Below are 21988 nucleotides of genomic sequence, written 5' to 3' on the forward strand. Positions count from 1 at the left end.
ACACACACGGACTCACATAGGTACACACGGACTCATGCACAGACACACACGAACTAACACACAGACACACACGAACTAACACACAGACACACACGGACTCACACACAGACAACAACAACAACCGCCATTCGCCACTAAGTGGCGGTGACGTCACCACGACGCTTGTGCCAGGCTATGTGCACCCTGAGGCCACGTGAAGTGTCGAACGCCCGCTGGCAGGAGGTCACGGGGCAGACCCAGGTGCCACGGGTCGACTGACTGAGATGACTGGCTGATGCACCACCTGTGCCCCCTACTGTGCCAACCTGCTGTGCTTTAGCCACCCGGCGCTCCGCTCGCTGTTGTGAGCGTCGCTCCTCCGCCCTCCGTTGTTGTTGGAGGGCGACTGCCTCCAACTGCCCAGTAGCATCCTTCACGAGCCTCCTCCACAGAGGCCGATCTTGACACCGCTGGTACCAGTCATCGGCAAGTCCACTCAGCTCCACGTCCTCCTGTACCACATCACTCCATCTCTTCTCTAGCCCGTGCCGCGCCCGCTTAGCCCCCTCAATCCGGCCAAACAAAAGCTGTTTCGGCATGCGGTGGCTGGGCATGCGGGCTACATGACCCAGCCATCGCAGCCTTGCCTGCCGGAGGAGCTCACCGATGGGACCCTGCCCAGATCTTTCAAGGATTTGTGAGCTCCTCACACAATCCAGTCTGGTTAAACCCAGGATGGATCGTAGGCAGGCCAGCCTAAATGTTTCTAACCGGCGAAGATGTTCCATTAGGGGGGTCCACGTTTCGCAAGCATAGAGAAGGGAGGGAATGACCGTGGCCGAGAAGACCTGAAGCTTAGTGCGGAGCGACAGACCAGGTAGCTTCCACACAGCGTTACGCAACCGATGAAAAGATATTGCCGCTCGACTGATTCGGAGTGAGACACACAGACACACACGGTCTCACACACAGACACACACGGACTAACACACAGACACACACCGACTAACACACAGTCACACACGGACTAACACACAGACACACACGGACTAACACACACAGACACACACCTACTCACACACAGACACACACGGACTAACACACAGACACACACGGTCTCACACACAGACACACACGGACTCACACACAGACACACACGGTCTCACACACAGACACACACGGACTAACACACAGACACACACGGTCTCACACACAGACACACGGTCTCACACACAGACACACACGGTCTCACACACAGACACACACGGACTCACACACAGACACACACGAACTAACACACAGACACACACGGACTAACACACAGACACACACGGACTCACACACAGACACACACGGACTCACACACAGACACACACGGTCTCACACACAGACACACACGGACTCACACACAGACACACACGGACTAACACACAGACACACACGGACTCACACACAGACACACACGAACTAACACACAGACACACACGGACTAACACACAGACACACATGGACTAACATACAGACACACACGGTCTCACACACAGACACACACGGACTAACACACAGACACACACGGTCTCACACACAGACACACGGACTAACACACAGACACACACGGACTCACACACAGACACACATGGACTAACATACAGACACACACGGTCTCACACACAGACACACACGGTCTCACACACAGACACACACGGACTCACACACAGACACACACGAACTAACACACAGACACACACGGACTAACACACAGACACACACGGACTCACACACAGACACACACGGACTCACACACAGACACACACGGTCTCACACACAGACACACACGGACTCACACACAGACACACACGGACTAACACACAGACACACACGGACTCACACACAGACACACACGAACTAACACACAGACACACACGGACTAACACACAGACACACATGGACTAACATACAGACACACACGGTCTCACACACAGACACACACGGACTAACACACAGACACACACGGTCTCACACACAGACACACGGACTAACACACAGACACACACGGACTCACACACAGACACACATGGACTAACATACAGACACACACGGTCTCACACACAGACACACACGGTCTCACACACAGACACACACGGACTCACACACAGACACACACGAACTAACACACAGACACACACGGACTAACACACAGACACACACGGACTCACACACAGACACACACGGACTCACACACAGACACACACGGTCTCACACACAGACACACACGGACTCACACACAGACACACACGGACTAACACACAGACACACACGGACTCACACACAGACACACACGAACTAACACACAGACACACACGGACTAACACACAGACACACATGGACTAACATACAGACACACACGGTCTCACACACAGACACACACGGTCTCACACACAGACACACACGGACTCACACACAGACACACACGGACTAACACACAGACACACACGGACTTACACACAGACACACACGAACTAAAACACAGACCCACACGGACTCACACACAGACACACACGGACCCACAGGGATCGACCCGCCAAGTGTTGCGTGGCGTGTGATGTGTTCCCCTGTGGCGGATTAAAGCGAGGCCTGAGAGTGAGGGGTGGCGAGCTGGATGAGAAACGGCTGAGGAGGGGAGAGGGGTGGGGGATAATGGGGGGAGGGAGGGGGATGCAAAGGGGGGGGGGGAATCTCCCCCCAACACCCACTAGCCCCCTCCACCGCAACGTCGATAATGTGGAACAGTTCACCACCGACGAATCGATTATTTATCGCGATAGACGGCGATAATTAGGAGAAACAACAGTATCGTTATTGTTGTAGTCTCGATTTTGCACCCCTTGTTCGTTTAAAAAATAAACTAACCAGCTAAGCAGTCACTTCCCTTAACACTCACACACTAGTGAACCAAACACTACCCCTAACACTCACCACTCTAGTGAACTAGACACTACTAACACTAACCACTCTAGTGAACTAGACACTACTAACACTAACCACTCTAGTGAACCAGACACTACTAACACTAACCACTCTAGTGAACTAGACACTGCTAACACTAACCACTCTAGTGAACTAGACACTGCTAACACTAACCACTCTAGTGAACTAGACACTACTAACAATAACCACTCTAGTGAACTAGACACTACTAACACTAACCACACTAGTGAACTAGACACTACTAACACTAACCACTCTAGTGAACTAGACACTACTAACAATAACCACTCTAGTGAACCAGACACTACTAACACTAACCACACTAGTGAACCAAACACTATCCCTAACACTAACCACACTAGTGAACCAGACACTACCCCTAACACTAACCACACTAGTGAACCAAACACTACCCCTAACACTAACCACTCTAGTGAACTAGAGACTACTAACACTAACCACACTAGTGAACTAGACACTACTAACACTAACCACACTAGTGAACCAGACACTACTAACACTAACCACACTAGTGAACTAGACACTACCCCTAACACTAACCACTCTAGTGAACTAGACACTACTAACACTAACCACTCTAGTGAACTAGACACTACTAACACTAATCACACTAGTGAACTAGAATCTACTAACACTAACCACACTAGTGAACGATACACTACCCCTAACACTAACCACACTAGTGAACCAGACACTACCCCTAACACTAACCACTCCAGTGAACTAGACACTTCTAACACTAACCACACTAGTGAACTAGACACTACCGCTAACACTAACCACACTAGTGAACTAGACACTACTAACACTAACCACACTAGTGAACCAGACACTACCCCTAACACTAACCACTCCAGTGAACTAGACACTTCTAACACTAACCACACTAGTGAACTAGACACTACCGCTAACACTAACCACACTAGTGAACTAGACACTACTAACACTAACCACACTAGTGAACCAGACACTACCCCTAACACTAACCACTCTAGTGAACTAGACACGACTAAGACTAACCACTCTAGTGAACTAGACACTACTAACACTAATCACACTAGTGAACTAGACACTACTAACACTAACCACACTAGTGAACGATACACTACCCCTAACACTAACCACACTAGTGAACTAGACACTACCCCTAATACTAACCACTCTAGTGAACTAGACACTACTAACACTAACCACACTAGTGAACTAGACACTACCCCTAACACTAACCACTCTAGTGAACTAGACACTACCCCTAACACTAACCACACTAGTGAACCAGACACTACCCCTAACACTAACCACTCTAGTGAACTAGACACTACTAACACTAACCACTCTAGTGAACTAGACACTACTAACACTAATCACACTAGTGAACTAGACACTACTAACACTAACCACACTAGTGAACGATACACTACCCCTAACACTAACCACACTAGTGAACTAGACACTACCCCTAACACTAACCACTCTAGTGAACTAGACACTACTAACACTAACCACTCTAGTGAACTAGACACTACTAACACTAACCACTCTAGTGAACCAGACACTACTAACACTAACCACTCTAGTGAACTAGACACTGCTAACACTAACCACTCTAGTGAACTAGACACTGCTAACACTAACCACTCTAGTGAACTAGACACTACTAACAATAACCACTCTAGTGAACTAGACACTACTAACACTAACCACACTAGTGAACTAGACACTACTAACACTAACCACTCTAGTGAACTAGACACTACTAACAATAACCACTCTAGTGAACCAGACACTACTAACACTAACCACACTAGTGAACCAAACACTATCCCTAACACTAACCACACTAGTGAACCAGACACTACCCCTAACACTAACCACACTAGTGAACCAAACACTACCCCTAACACTAACCACTCTAGTGAACTAGAGACTACTAACACTAACCACACTAGTGAACTAGACACTACTAACACTAACCACACTAGTGAACCAGACACTACTAACACTAACCACACTAGTGAACTAGACACTACCCCTAACACTAACCACTCTAGTGAACTAGACACTACTAACACTAACCACTCTAGTGAACTAGACACTCCTAACACTAATCACACTAGTGAACTAGAATCTACTAACACTAACCACACTAGTGAACGATACACTACTCCTAACACTAACCACACTAGTGAACCAGACACTACCCCTAACACTAACCACTCCAGTGAACTAGACACTTCTAACACTAACCACACTAGTGAACTAGACACTACCGCTAACACTAACCACACTAGTGAACTAGACACTACTAACACTAACCACACTAGTGAACCAGACACTACCCCTAACACTAACCACTCTAGTGAACTAGACACTACTAACACTAACCACACTAGTGAACCAGACACTACCCCTAACACTAACCACACTAGTGAACCAGACACTACCCCTAACACTAACCACTCTAGTGAACTAGACACTACTAACACTAACCACTCTAGTGAACTAGACACTACTAACACTAATCACACTAGTGAACTAGACACTACTAACACTAACCACACTAGTGAACGATACACTACCCCTAACACTAACCACACTAGTGAACTAGACACTACCCCTAACACTAACCACTCTAGTGAACTAGACACTACTAACACTAACCACACTAGTGAACTAGACACTACCCCTAACACTAACCACTCTAGTGAACTAGACACTATCCCTAACAATAACCACACTAGTGAACTAGACACTACTAACACTAACCACACTAGTGAACTAGACACTACTAACACTAACCACACTAGTGAACCAGACACTACCCCTAACACTAACCACACTAGTGAACTAGACACTACTAACACTAACCACACTAGTGAAATAGAAACTACTAACACTAACCACACTAGTGAACCAGCCACTACCCCTAACACTAACCACTCTATTGAACTAGACACTACTAACACTAACCACACTAGTGAACTAGACACTACCCCATAACACTAACCACACTAGTGAACCAGACACTACCCCTAACACTAACCACTCTAGTGAACTAGACACTACCCCTAACACTGACCACACTAGTGAACCAGACACTACTAACACTAACCACACTAGTGAACCAGACACTACCCCATAACACTAACCACACTAGTGAACCAGACACTACCCCTAACACTAACCACTCTAGTGAACTAGACACTACCCCTAACACTAACCACACTAGTGAACCAGACACTACTAACACTAACCACACTAGTGAACCAGACACTACTAACACTAACCACATTAGTGAACCAGACACTACTAACACTAACCACGCTAGTGAACTAGACACTACTAACACTAACCACACTAGTGAACTAGACACTACTAACACTAACCACACTAGTGAACGATACACTACCCCTAACACTAACCACACTAGTGAACCAGACACTACCCCTAACACTAACCACACTAGTGAACCAGACACTACCCCTAACACTAACCACTCTAGTGAACTAGACACTACCCCTAACACTAACCACACTAGTGAACTAGACACTACTAACACTAACCACTCTAGTGAACTAGACACTACCCCTAACACTAACCACACTAGTGAACTAGACACTACTAACACTAACCACTCTAGTGAACTAGACACTACTAACACTAACCACACTAGTGAACCAGACACTACCCCTAACACTAACCACTCTAGTGAACTAGACACTACTAACACTAACCACTCGTGTGAACTAGACACTACTAACACTAACCACACTAGTGAACTAGACACTACTAACACTAACCACACTAGTGATCCAGACACTACTAACACTAACCACACTAGTGAACGATACACTACCCCTAACACTAACCACACTAGTGAACTAGACACTACTAACACTAACCACACTAGTGAACCAGACACTACTAACACTAACCACTCTAGTGAACTAGACACTACCCCTAACACTAACCACACTAGTGAACTAGACACTACCCCTAACACTAACCACACTAGTGAACCAGACACTACCCCTAACACTAACCACACTAACAAACCAGACACTAACCCCGGATCTGTAACGTGTCGCTTTGCCATCAACCCACCCCGCGGTGATTAACCGGGGCGACCACTGGGGACCCGAACCGCGAACCTTTTGAGTGGTGGCAGCATTTGTTTCTGCTCGGACACACGGCGATGGACGACGCGAGATCAGCCGTCAAAATAAATCTCCAGCCAACGATCATGGACGATCGATGAGCGATCGATTCCACCACCCCCCCCCCCCCACCCCCCACCCCTTGTCAGGGCATCAATGCCGCGAAGAGTTTGGGGGTTTCGGGTCACGGGCTCTGGGGTTCAAATTTCGAAATGCACGGGACACAGAATCCCAATACTCACCACCACCCCTCCCACGCACTCTCACTTCCCGACAGCCACGCCGTATCTCACGTCGCGACGTTAGGACGCTTCAAATCAAAACCGATACCCGCCTAATGAGCGTTCCTAATCTGCTACCACCCGAATCCTGCACTCGCGCGTAATCGCGACGCAGAGTTAAACGGCGTCGAGACGATCCTTGCTCGCGTTTACCACCCTCCCCAGGTACTGTTGAGACCTACTTGAGCCAGTCACTCAAGGGGCACTCAACTCACCTCCGCGCATGCTTCCACCCCCGGTGTGTTGAGTGATGCTCTCGCAGAGACTGCTTTAATCTGCTCGGCTTTCCGGCTGATTTGTGAATAGCATAGCTTTTAAGAATGTATCTCTATCGGCATGCTAAAAAAATATATATATTTCTTTAATTTCATCTTAACGTTTTGCTTGGTTTGAGTCGATCCACTTACCCGAGCGGGGTGCGCCCGCGCCGTTTGGGAAGCGCAATTCTGAGATCGCCGCTTGGGGCCGATCGCCGGGGTCGAGGCTAGTTGCCGGAACGTCGGAAAAAGTTTGGAGTCGAACCGCGGCACCCAATCTCCTCCCCCCCCCCCGCACACCTCCTCCATTTCGTCAGGGGAGGGGATTGGGCTTCCCCCTTGCCGTGACATCGCGCAGCTAGGCCGACATCGCTGCCAGTAAGGGCTGTGTGTGTGTTGTTGTTGTTGTTTTCGTTGGTGTTTGCGCGCGCTGAATCACTGCTGCTGAAAGTGCGCGCTCCCGGAAGATCAATTCCCCGTGGCTGTTGGGATGCGTTCAAAACGAAAATTTACTGGTGGAGAGTGGACGCACGTGCGTGAAGACGGGGAACTGTGCCTGCTCGTTCATTGAGTCGTCTAAATCATCGGCACACGACGCGACTTATTATTTTGAGTTGAATCATTGGGGCGTGGGGGGGGGGGCAAGCTTTCTTAAATAATTCCACGTCCAGCTCCACGACTCCCGCCACGACCCCCACGACTCCCCCCACGACTCCCCCCACGACCGCCCCCACGCCACCCACGACCCCCTCGCCTCCCCCCACGACCCCCACGACTCCCGCCACGACCCCCACGACTCCCCCCACGACCCCCACGACTCCCCCCACGACTCCCCCCACGACCGCCCCCACCCCACCCACGACCCCCTCGCCTCCCACGACCCACCGCCTGTCGATCCGCAGACGGTTCGATTCGATTACCCGGCGCGGCAGTCGAATCAACTGGAGGCAACTTTTATGCAACAACCCTCCCACGTGCCCGACGCCTCTGCCCACCCACGCAGCAACAAAACGGGGGGTGGGGGGTGGGGGGGAGGGCTCACGGGGAACCTCGACCGGCAGGCCACGTGGGGTGTCCCGGGTAAAGTGTGGGCACTCTCACTTCGATACACCACGACGCCTGGCACAACTCTCTCTGGGGGGAGAGAGTTGTACTCCCCCCCCCCCACCACTCCCCCCCCCCACCACTCTCCCCCCCCCCCACTCTCCACTTGGATCTCTGGAGCTGCCTCGAGCGGAGGCCGCTTCTGACGGCAGCGGAGAGAGCGAGGTAATTGCAGGGCCTGCGCCTTTACCCCCCGCCGTGCTATCTCGAGGGGGCCGCACGCGAATGGCGGCCGTGATTGCGAGGCTAAGATTTCTCGGATATTGAATATCGGGGAGAAAATCAGTGTAGTGGGGGGGGGGGGGGATGGGCGAGCGAGGGGGGGGGGGCTGGTGATGAGTTATTTTTTTCCAAAACGGAATTGATTATTTTCTTAATTGTTTTGGTGTCTCCTCCCCCGTTCCCCCCACCCCTCTCAATGCAGAATGTATCCATGTGTACAAGATGAAGAATCCATTCTGGGTCTCTCTGCGAGTCTGTGGGGCTCTCGGTTAGTCTCTGGGTCTCTATGCGAGTCTCCGTGTCTCTATGTGAGTGTATGGGTTTCTCTCTGAGTATTTGTGTCTCTACGTGAATCACTGGGTCTCTGTGAGTCTATGGGTCTCTGTGTGAGTCTATGGGTCTCTGTGAGTCCATGGGTCTCTGTGCGAGTCTATGGCTCTCTGTGTGAGTCTATGGGACTCTGTGTGAGTCTATGAGGTCTCTCTGTGAGGCACTGGTGCTCGGGATGAGACCAGCGACTCACTGCACTTGAGAACCTGGTTCAATAACGGGACTTGAGAATCTGGTTCAATCACGGGTTACAGACTCAGCAGCGCTTTGACCACTGATCTACACGACCGCTTCTTCGAGGTTTTGAGTGAAGGTTTATTTTCTCCGATCACACTGAGAGGACACGCGCCTCCAATTACAATCGTCGTTTAACCAACACCTCCATCGTCCCACCCTCTCACAAGAACACCGCCGCATAGACTCAGCCTACAAATACAAAAGTCCCACCGTATAAAGCCTTGACAGGCAGCTGGGGCAAGTGCTGTTATTGAGCACTTATCAAGGCCGGCGAGGCGCACGAGGGGGTGGGTGGCCAGCATCTCGTCCGGCCGCCTTTGTCTCCCCAGTGGCGATGTTTCTACACCGCACCATGGTACTCATTTGAGGCTGAGTCGACCTAGGGGAGGCCCAGCACTGGTCCAGATAATCGTCACCGGTGTTGGTGGCCGTGAGCGGGAATCGAACTCGCGTTGGCCGGGTTCATAGCAGTTTCGCGTAAACTGCTGCACCACCGCTCCTCCCCCCCCCACACACACGTACACACACGTGCACACATAAAACAAAGGCAAAGATCGCCTCCGCATAGCCCTAGCAGACTGTTTGGGCAAGTGCTGTCAGCGAGCAGCACCTACGAAGGCCGATACGGCACACGAGACGGCTGGGTTGCCAGCGAACACGCCTGGCCGCCTTTGTCTCCCCCGTGGCACATGCACACTCACGCACACTACACACACACACCCGTCGTCTCGCGATGGGGAAGAGGACGAGCAGTAAGAGAAGGAACTGGTGGATGGCTTCGGCCCAGGGGAGAATCCTAAATCTTCCGCGGACTAATTCCCGCTCGGGATGAGAATGGGCGCAGTGAATTGCGAATCAATAACCATAATGCATCGCGCTGCGCTTTATGGATGCGCGGACTTCCAATAGCGCTTCCAATAATTACAACAACACAACAACTCCACCTCGACGAAGCGAGTGGATAGGTGGTGGGTGGGTGGTGGTGGGTGGGTGGGGGTTCAGATATCACCCAACTTGATATATGTAGAGATGGGGTCCGGTGGTTCGGTGCAGTGAGACACCTTCATCATCATCATCATCGTCGTCGTCGTCGGCGTCGTAGTCATCAACTGAACTTTCGCTCCTTCTCGGGAGCGTCGTTAGCCCCACTTGGGCCGTGCCGTGTTCGTGTCGCGTCCCCTGTGGTGTTCTCTCTGCTCCAGTTCGTCTCGTCTCTCTGTGGTGGCGTTGCCTCGAATGGGTACCTGGTGCGGGAGTGTATACATCGCTACTGGGGGAGACAAAGGCGGCCGGGCGGGCGTGGTGCTTGCCAACCCGTCCCCTCGCTAACTGCACTTGCCCCAACAGTCTGTTAAGGCTATTAGGGGCATATTTGTGCGTTGCGCTAGGAACCCGGCGAACCCGAGTTCGATACCCGCTCGCGACCTCCAACACCAGTAATGGTTTCCTGAGCAACCCTGGGCCTCCCCTAGGTTGACTCGGCATCAATTGCGTACCTGCTGAGATGTGTAAAAATCGCCACTTTGGGAGACAAAGGCGGCCGGGCGTGGTGCTGGCCACCACCCCCTGTGCCGGCCGTCGTAGGCGCGACTCGCTGACAGCATTGGACCCCCAACAGTCTAAGGCTACACGGGGTATCTTTGTCTTTGTGTGTGACAGCGGATTTGTCAAATTTGATATACGAACACACACGGTTGCCGACTGCTGCTACAGCTGGTGCGAATGGTGCGAGCGGGAATCGTTGGCGACGATGACGAGGACGAACGAACGAACGAACGGTGGCGGCGGCGGTGGTGGTGATCATTGATGATGATCATTTTATTCAGCGAATTATTATGATGCCGATAACGCTGGTGCCTCGTGATGAGTTTACCATTCCGTGGGTTCTCCGACTCGTCGTGTGTGCTGCACCCCCCACCCATCCACCCCCCCCCTTACCCCCACCGCCCACCCACGCCGAATGAAATAAATCGGGAGAGGCGATCGACAGCCATTCATCTGCGCGAGTCGACTCGGGCCGTGAGTAACGCCGCGCCGCATGGCGACCTCTCGACTCCGCGTTACTCACGCGCCGGGCCAGCGAAGGGGGGGGGGGCATCAATCTCCCCCTCCCTCCCCCTCCCCTGCATCTCCCTCCCTCCCCTACCTCCCTCCCCCTCCCTCCCCTCCCTCCCTCCCTCCCACCCTCCTCCCTCCCCTGAATCTCCCTCCTCCCCCCTTCCTCCCTCCGAATTCCTCGACCGCCATGGCCACGTGTGTGTCTGTTTGGTCTGTGTGGGTAGTGAGTGGGGAGCGGGCTGCGCTACTAAATCCATCGATCCCGCTCATGGCCAACAACATCGTGGACGAATATCGGGAACCGGTTCTGGGCCTCCCGTAGGTCGGCTCAGCCTTTAATGAGTGCTCGGTGCGGTGTGTCAACATCGCCACTAAGGAGACAAAGGCGGCTGAGTATCTCCGAATGCCACAACCATCGCCACAATTTAACCACCATCATCACCATCATTTTGAGCCATGGTCTAGCAACTGGTGGATGGAAGCTTCCCCGACACCAAAGACAAAGATCCCCCGTCTCACCTTCACAGACTTTAGGGGCAAGTGCTGTTAGCGAGCACCTACGAATGCCGGCACGGCACGCGAAGGGGTGGGTGGCCAGCACAACGCCCGGTCGCCTTTGTCTCCCCACCACCAAAACCATCGTCGTCATAACTTTAAGAACTATGAGCGATCCACTGCTGCATTAAAGCCTCCCCTTGGAACACAATCATTCTTGACTTTCCCCACAAAGTGGTACCAATTTGATCGACCCAGGAGGTGAGGGAGGGATGATGGGCTGAGTCAACTCCCCGTCATCCCCTCACCCCTCCCCCCTCAACGGGGATACGAACTCGCGACCTTAATTCCAATCTCTGCGAGTGGTTCGCTTTATAAACACTCGGGCGCGTCATAACCCCCCCCCTCCCCACCTAACCTAACGACAGATAAAGGCGCAGCCCTGCAATTGCCTACTCACGCCACTGCCCTGGTAAGGTGACCTCCACTCGAAGCAAGCTCTAAGCAGAGCCCCCTCCATAAAGGGGTACGTGGTCTGTCCTTCCACGTTCTGGCAAGAGAAGCGGCAGTAGACATTTTGTTTTAGCCCACGGCGCCGTGGGGTTAAAGGTGGGGCAATTAGGGGAAGGACTTTAGGATTCAAAAAATATAAAAAAAACATTGCCCATTATATTCTTGGTTCTTTCGGTAAAGTTACCTTGAAGGGAAACAATAAAATAAAATATAACAATATATATTTTATTATTTTATTGTTTCCCTTCAACGTGACTTTACCGAAAGAACCAAGAATATGAATCGCTGCAGTCACGAAAGCTTTAAGTCAAAACATTGCCCATTGTTTCTACAACAGCTGGCCGTGACCGGGAGATCAAATCGAATCGCAGCGATGATAGCCGAGTTGCAGAATCCCCAAATTCGCCACCACGCACACGGAGAGTATCGACTCCACGCCGGCCGTATCGGCATAAATTGTTTAAAAAATTCATAATAAAAGTTTTTGGGTTAGATCGCGTTATTTATAAATGTGTCGTAACCTTCCACCACCCGACATTGTACAGTTAAACTGTAAATGTTGTGGATTCACTCTTCAACACACCGGTGGGCTAAAGTAGTGAAATAATTGTCTTTTGTCAACGTGACACTTTTTTGCTGATTGGCCGTGTCGGGTGGTGGAGGGTTACGACACATTTATAAATAACGCGATCTAAACCCAAAAAACCTTTATTATGAATAATGTTGGTCGCGAAAGCCTACGTGTTAAACTTGTTTAAAAAAAAACCTGGTGGAAAAAAACTAAAACAAAATAAGAGCGGAGACGGAGGGAGGGGTGGTGGTGGTGGGGGTGATGGGTTGAGATCCAACACTTCAAATTAAGAGCTCTGTTATTCGCAAATCATCCGGAAAGCTGAGCAGATAGAACAGTCCCAGCCAGAGCATTGTTCAAGAGCGTTAAAGCGCAACGGGCCCAGCCTCTAGCCCGCCACCCCACCCCTACTCGGGGTCAGTGCAGTGGCGGATGAAGCGAGTGCGGAGCCCTGTAACCTATGTTATATAGGGGCCCTAAATAGATAAATAAAAACCACGTGCATATTAAAACATATACAGTTTTTTTACTTGCACAGTAAAGTAGTTGTATTTTTTCATTTTCTATACGGCCAGATAATACGACAAATCGCTAACCTTAAACAGCCATTCGTTCGTAAAAGTTGAAGGCGGTATAGGACTATAGTAGTAGAGCAAGTGCAGAATCACTGAACCGGAATTGATAGCTTGAAAGCATTTAGCGCGGGGCCCTTGAAAGTGCGGGTAGTAGTAGTTACTACACACGTAGTAGCTACTACACGTGTAGTAGTAGCTACTACGTGTGTAGTAACTACTACCCGCACTTTCTACTACACGTGTAGTAGCTACTACACACGTGTGTGTAGTAGCTACTACACACGTGTAGTAGCTACTACTACACGTGTAGTAGTAGCTACTACGTGTAGTAGTAGCTACTACACACGTGTAGTAGCTACTACGTGTGTAGTAGCTACTACACACGTAGTAGCTACTACTACACGAGTGGTACTACTACACGTGTAGTAGCGACTACACGTGTAGCGACTACACGTGTAGTCGCTACTGCTACATAATATGTAGCTACTTTTGCTACGAGTATCATCCGGCACTGGGTGAGTGAGCGATTAGGTAACGTCACGAAGTTGCCCTGCGGCGACTCCACTGCTGGATGGAGGACATACACACGGGCACGCAAAGACAAATGTCCCCCCGTGTAGTCTTAGCAGGCTGGAGGTGCGAGTGCTGTGAACGAGCACCCATGAACAAGCCGGCACGGTACACGACGGGGGCGAGTGGGTGGGTGGCCATTACCGTTCCCGACCGCCTTTGTCTCCCCAGTCGCGGTGGTTACGCACCACGCTTAGGCATTCGCGTGAGGCTGAGTCGACCTAGAGGAGGGAGGTCCCGGAACCGGTTCGGATAACCGTCACTTGGCGTCGGTGGCCGTGAGCGGGAATCGAACTCGGGTGGTCGGGTTCGTAGTGCAGCTGCGTGACAGCCAGAGCGCGGCGTGGCGCGCCTCCTAAGTCTAGCGCTGCCCGAACAACAGCGAGCAACAAGAACAACAGCAACAACAACAACAGCGAGCAAACACAACAACAACAGCAAGAACAGCAGCAACAACATGAGCAAAAACAACAACAGCAGCAAACACAACAGCAGCAACAACAGCAGCAAACACAACAACAGCAACAGCAAGAACAGCAGCAACAACATGAGCAAAAACAACAGCAGCAAAAACAACAACAGCAGCAACAACAGCGAGCAACAACAACAACAGCAAGAACAGCAGCAACAACATGAGCAAAAACAACAGCAGCAGCAAACACAATAACAGCAGCAACAGCAGCAAACACAACAACAGCAAGCAACAACAACAGCGAGCAACAACAACAACAGCAAGAACAGCAGCAACAACATGAGCAAAAACAACAACAGAAGCAAACACAATAACAGCAGCAAACACAACAACAGCAACAACAGCAGCAAACACAACAACAGCAACAACAACAGCAAGCAACAACAGCAGAAACAACAGCAAAAACAGCAGCAACAATATGAGCAAAAACAACAGCAGCAGCAAAAACAACAGCAGCAGCAAACACAACAGCATCAACAGCAGCAAACACAACAGCAACAACAGCAACAACAGCAACAACGACAACAACAACCGACGGGAGTGGAACAGCGCCGAGAGCGCCTCTTGGTGACCACCGCGGCTAACGTCAGTGGCAACCATGACAGTAGGGAGTAGTGACGAGGAGGAGTGACAGGGAGGGGGAGGAGTGACGAGGAGAGGGAGGAGTGACGGGGAGGGGGAGGAGTGACGAGGAGGGGGAGGAGTGACGGGGAGGGGGAGGAGTGACGAGGAGTGACGAGGAGTGACGGGGAGGAGTGATGAGGAGGGGGAGGAGTGACGGGGAGTGATGAGGAGGAGTGACGAGGAGGGGGAGGAGTGATGAGGAGGAGTGACGAGGAGGAGTGACGAGGAGTGATGAGGAGGAGTGACCAGGATGAGTGACGAGGAGTGACGAGGAGTGACGAGGAGGAGTGACGAGGAGGAGTGACGAGGAGGAGTGATGAGGAGGAGTGACGAGGAGGAGTGACGAGGAGGAGTGACGAGGAGGAGTGGTGAGGAGGAGTGACGAGGAGTGACGAGGAGTGATGAGGAGTGACGAGGAGGAGTGACGAGGAGGAGTGATGAGGCAATTGGAGCCGGCAGGAGTCCACGGCGCGGGACGCTGAAGCGATAACCGAGGGGACAAAGCGCGGACGGAGCTGACGGGGGAGCGAATAACGACGCTGAGCGCCCCGTCGGGAGGAGATCTGACACGCACACTCACACACATACATACACACATACACACACACACTCTCACACATACACATACACTCACACACACACTCACACACATACACTCACACACATACATACACACATACATACACACATACACACACACTCTCACACATACATACACACACACTCACATACACACACTCACTCACATACATACACACATACACACACACTCTCATACACACACACTCTCATACACACACTCTCACACACATACACACACACTCACTCACATACATACACACATACACACACACATACACACACACTCACATACATACACACATACACACACACTCACATACACACTCACACACATACATACACACGCACACTCACACATACACACACACTCACATACACACACATTCACATACACACACACATACACACACACTCACATACACACACACTCACATACATACACACTCACACACATACATACACATACATACACACACACTCTCACACACTCACATACATGCATACACACATACATACACACATACACACACACTCACATACATACACACATACACACACATACATACACACATTCACACACATACACACACACTCACACACATGCATACACATATACACACACATACACACACACTCACATACATACACACATACACACTCACACACATACACGCACACATACACACACACTCACATACATACACACACACACTCTCACACACTCACTCTCACACACTCGCATACTCACTCGCACACACTCACTCACGCACTTACTCACTCACACACACTCATTCATACACTCACTCACTCACGCGCTCACACACTGGCACACTCACCCACGCACTCACACACACTCACGCACACACACTCACTCACGCACACACACTCACTCACACACACTCACTCACGCACTCACACACTGGCACACTCACCCACGCACTCACACACACTCACTCACACACACTCACGCACACACTCACGCACAAACTCACTCACTCACGCACTCACTAACTCACGCACTCACACACTCACACACGCACTCACTCACGCGCTCACACACTGGCACACTCACCCACGCACTCACACACACTCACTCACAAACACTCGCACACTCACTCACGCACACACTCACTCACGCACTCACACACTGGCACACTCACTCACGCACTCACTCACTCACACACTCACTCACACACTCACTCACGCACACACACTCACTCACGCACACACACTCACTCACACACTCACTCACGCACACACACTCACTCACGCACACACACTCACTCACACACTCACTCACACACGCACACACTCACACACGCACACACTCACTCACGCACACACACTCACTCACACACTCGCATTCACGCACGCACACACTCACTCGCACACTCACTCACACACGCACGCACTCACGCACACTCACGCACACACTCACACACGCACACTCACATACGCGCCGTCAATACCATCACCAGCACCGTCAGCATCGCTATCCTCAGCCATGGTCTATCCACTGCCGGTGACGAGATGTTAACTACCTCGCCTGGTACACAGGAGATCGTGGGTTCGATCCCGACCCTGACGCCTGCTGCTGTATATTTGCAGTTTGCGTGTCTCTCTCTCTCTCTTCCCGCAGGTTATTCCGGGGTTCCCCTTCACACTGTCAGAAACACGCGTTGAGATTATTTGGCTGCTGTACATTTCCACGCGACGATGAGCCACTTCGTTGTGCGATCGTTTATGGTCACGTGGCTTAAAAAAACAACAACAACAACAACCAGCTATATAGCTCAGTAGGCCTTTAACCTGGTCAAATGCAAAGAACAGTTTAAAGTGTAAGTAGTGTTAAATAGAAAGCGTATCCGAGTCATAGCCCATGCGCACGGCAGCTGTGTCCCTCTCTCCTTCACTCGTTGGTCTGCCGCTGCGTCTTTCGTCTTGACCACGAGCCATACGGGGTTTGTGTTTCTCTTAACAACCACGAAGGCGAGCACATGTAGCTGTTTACCCGTATCCACACCACCACCACCACCACCTCGTCGGGAAGGGGGGGGGGGTGGGGGAGTCGAACCAATCGTGCTCGACGCACCTCCGATTAGCAACGGTTTGCTACGTACGGTGCGAAAGAAGTTCAACATGCATACATGGGAAAAGAGTATGCGGAACGGGAGAAGGAGAAGAGGGAAGATAATGAAGGGGGGGGGGTGAGAAGAGAAGGATGGAGGAGGAGGAGGAGGAGTGGGGAAACGCGAGCGAAGGGGTCAGGTGAGGAGAGGGAGGAGAGAGAGAGAGGCTACATCAGGGCCTGGACGCTGCTGCTGCTACACGCACGGAGGAAGCGGCGTCTGTTTTCGCAGTGGGCGGGCGATGCAGAGAGGGGGAGGGGTTCACAGTGGACGTGGCCACACACAGACGCCACGTGGTATACGGGAGACTTGAGCTGATGTACAGGGTGGTTCGGATGTGTTGTGACCCCTAACATTGTTTTTCATTGCATATTCATTTTGGTTTAAATAAACCTTACTTATGAAGAATGTGACAGTTTTAGAGAATTAGATGGGGCGTCACAAGATATCTGGACCACCACCCTGCAGATAGAGTGGGATTCAAAGTGGGGGTGGCCACACACACAAGTCACGTGGTTTACGGGAGGCTTGAGCTAGTTTCGAGAGATGTAAGGGGCCGTCCATAAATGACGTCACTCGATTTTGGACGATTTTTGACCCCCCCCCTCGTCACACGGCGTCACAAAAAGTCAGACCCCCCCTCAAATATGACGTCACAAAGCTCTGCCCTCCCCCCCAAAAAAAATAAACTATTGTCATTGTAGTGCGTATTTAATGTGGCGCTGCATTCTGATTTTGTAGGAGAAAACATTTATTAAAAAGTCTATTTATTTAAAGTTGCGCATTTTTACGTGACGTCACATTTCTCGAACACCCTCCCCCCCCCGTCACAAATATCTGACCCCCCCCCCCCCAGGTGCGTGACGTCATTTATGGACGTCCCCCTACCGAGACGAGACGGACATCGTGAAACTCGTCGCACGTTCGCGATGCCGCCGCCCAAGGCGGCGTTCAATCGACGGCGGTCGCAAATCCGCGCGTCTCGGCTTCAAATCTCCGCAGGGGAGGGGCAGAGGCGGCACCACCTCGCGGCCCACACCAAAGACAAAGATCCCCCGTATAGCCTTGGCGGACTGTTGGGACAAGGGCTGAGCAACTTTGAAGGCCGACACGGCACACGAGGGGGCGGGTGGCCAGCGCCACGCCCGACCGCCTTTGTCTCCCCGGTGGCGATGATTTTAAACACCGCACCGGGTTACTCATTTGAGGCTGAGTCGACCGAGGGGAGAGCCCAGAACCGGTGCAGACGAACGTCACCGGTGTTGGCCGTGAACGGGAATCGAAACCCGGGTCGCCAGGTTCGCAGCGCAGCTAACTGCTACACCACCGCTCCCCAACAGCACACACAGACAGCTGGCAGGCACTCCTGGCTGTCGGTCACCCAATCATCCGAGGTACGAACCACCCTCAATTTCTGCTTCAGCTTCCTCAATCCAGTGGAGTCGAAGGGTCGGTGCGTAGGGGGATAGTGGGGGAAAGGGGGGGATGGAGGGTAGGGGGGGGGGATGAATTGACCGTGTAGCTTCAGTAATGAGCGTAACGCGCGGACGTTTCTGATGGAGAAGGAGGAGGAGGAGGATGATCGGGGGCGGAGGAAGCGACGGGCGCTCATTAAACCGCGAGGCCGTTAAACCACCGTCAAGTTACAAGCCCCACGCTTGCTCAATTGTATGCGAAGCGCATGCAGCTGACCAACGCGACTAACGCGTGGCATCACAGTTCGACGCGACACAGTCGTCGGTCGCGTCGAGAGAGAGAGAGAGAGGGGAAGGCGGTCGATGCCCGGCCCGGCCCGGCCCGGGCGCTCCTCTGCGTGCTTCTGGGGACTGTAGCTCAACGGGCGAGGGAACTGCTGAGTTGCGACCACGTGCTCACCTCCCTCCCCTCCCCGTACACACACAAAAGACAAAGATTCCACACACCCCCCACACTTCCCCCTGCATAGCCTGTGGCAGACTGTTGGGGCGAGTGCTGCTCGCGAGTTGCACACCTCCGAAAGGTCGGAACGGCACACACGGGAGGCGGAGTGGGTTGGCCAGCGCCACGCCCGGCCGCCTTTGTCTCCCCAGTGGCTGATGTTTACACACCGCAGCAGATAGTCATTCGAGGTCGAGTTGACCTAGGGGAGGGCCAAGACCGGTTAAGATGACGGTCACTCGAGGTTGGCCGTGAGCGGGAATCGAACTCTGGCGACCGGGTTCTTAGCGCAGCGCGAACCGCTGCTCCCACCGCTCCTCACACCAACGTGTGCTGAACTTTTTTCGCACCGTACGCAAGCCAACACTCAACAAGCACGCACGCCCTCGTCAGCGGGGAAAAAAAAAACATGACGTAAACATAAACAACACCACGTGACGTAAGCATAAACAACACCACGTGACGCAAACATAAACAACAGCACGTGACGTAAGCATAAACAACACCACGTGACGTAAACATAAACAACAGCACGTGACGTAGGCATAAACAACAGCACGTGACGTCGCTGACGACTCAACGGCGAGCCGACATCCCCGTGAAGGGGGAGACCGCGGCCTTCAGCAATGCCACCGATAATGATCATTCTCATTGCGAGTAATATTTGCCGCTATCGTCGTCACTTCTGCCAACAAACAACAACAAACAACAACAAAGACAACAACAACAACAGCGTCTCACGAGTTTCTCAGCAGTGTTCCCCGCGAGGTCGCAGCAACAGCAGCAGCAGCGGGTCCAGAGGTCGAAGTCGCTCCGTTCGATTCGGAGTTTGGGAGTAATTCACAGGGCGATTTTGTTAACGATCGCAAAGTATGGCCAGCACCATTTACATTGAGCGGTTAATACGTCCGTCAATTCGCCCCTACCCACACACACACACGCGCGCCTCCGTAGCTTGATTCAAGCGTCACGTTAACTCCTAGCGAGATGTGAAGGACCTCGTCTGGCATGAAGGATCCTGTGGTTGAACACGCAGGCTTTCGCGACCAATATCACGCATTATAGAGGGGTTGTTTTTGTTGGGTTAGATCGCGTACATCTATAACTGTGTCGTTAACGTAAATCTAACCCCACCCCACCCCACTCCCCCAAAAAAAACTTTTTTTAAGGATACTGTGCGTTCGATCCCGACCCTGACGCCGGTTGCATATTTGCATATTTTGCGCGTCTCTCTCTCTCCTCGTGGTCGCGTGGATTTATTTTTTGGTGTCCGGACCCGTCCGGGTGTTTTTTTTCCCCCCCTCCGCCACATTTAGAATCAACCATTGAGCGTTTAAGAGTATTTTTGTTTGCCGCTGTACGTTTCTAGGCGATGACCATCTGACGGTCTCGTCCCTTCACCTGATGAAGGCCGCTTGTGTTGTGGCCGAAACGTCGTGAGAATATGATTGTGTTATTTTATTTTATCAATTTATTATTTTATTCTCATTCTACGTGACTTTACCGAAAGAACCAAAGAAGATGAATCCGTTGCAGTCACGAAAGCTCTAAATCGAAAGATGACCATCTGCTTCGCCGAGCCACCATTGGTGATGGCCAGGTGGCTTCTGAAAAAAAGAGGCACCACAGCTGAGTGGGGGTCCTTTACCTGATAAGTGAAGATTAAAGTTAATAGTTTCCGTTACGAGTCCCGTTTGTTGCGGGCCGCTCGGCGTTTTGTGGGCCAGGGTGATTTAAAAAATCAAGGACCCTTCAGGTCTCTCCACCACCACCACCACCACCTCCCCTACCACCCCACACCCCCTTTATCCGCTCAATGGCGGAGCCAGTTGTTTCAGGTAGGGGAGGGCAACCCCTCCAGCAATGAAAAAATGATAGAGGAGTTGTTAGTAAGTAAGGAGTTGTT

At 51.6% G+C, this 21988-nt stretch overlaps 1 protein-coding gene across 4 annotated transcripts in view; it reads right to left on the reverse strand.

The window, feature by feature from the left end:
- Positions 1–21988, reverse strand: part of LOC116950053 (sialate:O-sulfotransferase 2) — a 232344-nt gene that overhangs the window by 96097 nt on the left and 114259 nt on the right. The window contains exon 1 of one of the 4 annotated variants that reach the window (XM_076072579.1): positions 20824–21965. The exons of the other annotated variants lie outside the window; for them this stretch is intronic. The gene's annotated coding sequence lies outside the window, so the exon portion shown is untranslated. Of the gene's footprint in view, positions 1–20823; positions 21966–21988 lie in introns of those variants that run through there. 4 annotated transcript variants of the gene reach the window in all.

This window comes from Petromyzon marinus, chromosome 38 (genome assembly GCF_048934315.1).
Source record: "Petromyzon marinus isolate PM22_M1 ecotype Great Lakes invasive population chromosome 38, UKy_Petmar_22M1.pri1.0, whole genome shotgun sequence".
Lineage (NCBI taxonomy): Eukaryota > Metazoa > Chordata > Hyperoartia > Petromyzontiformes > Petromyzontidae > Petromyzon > Petromyzon marinus.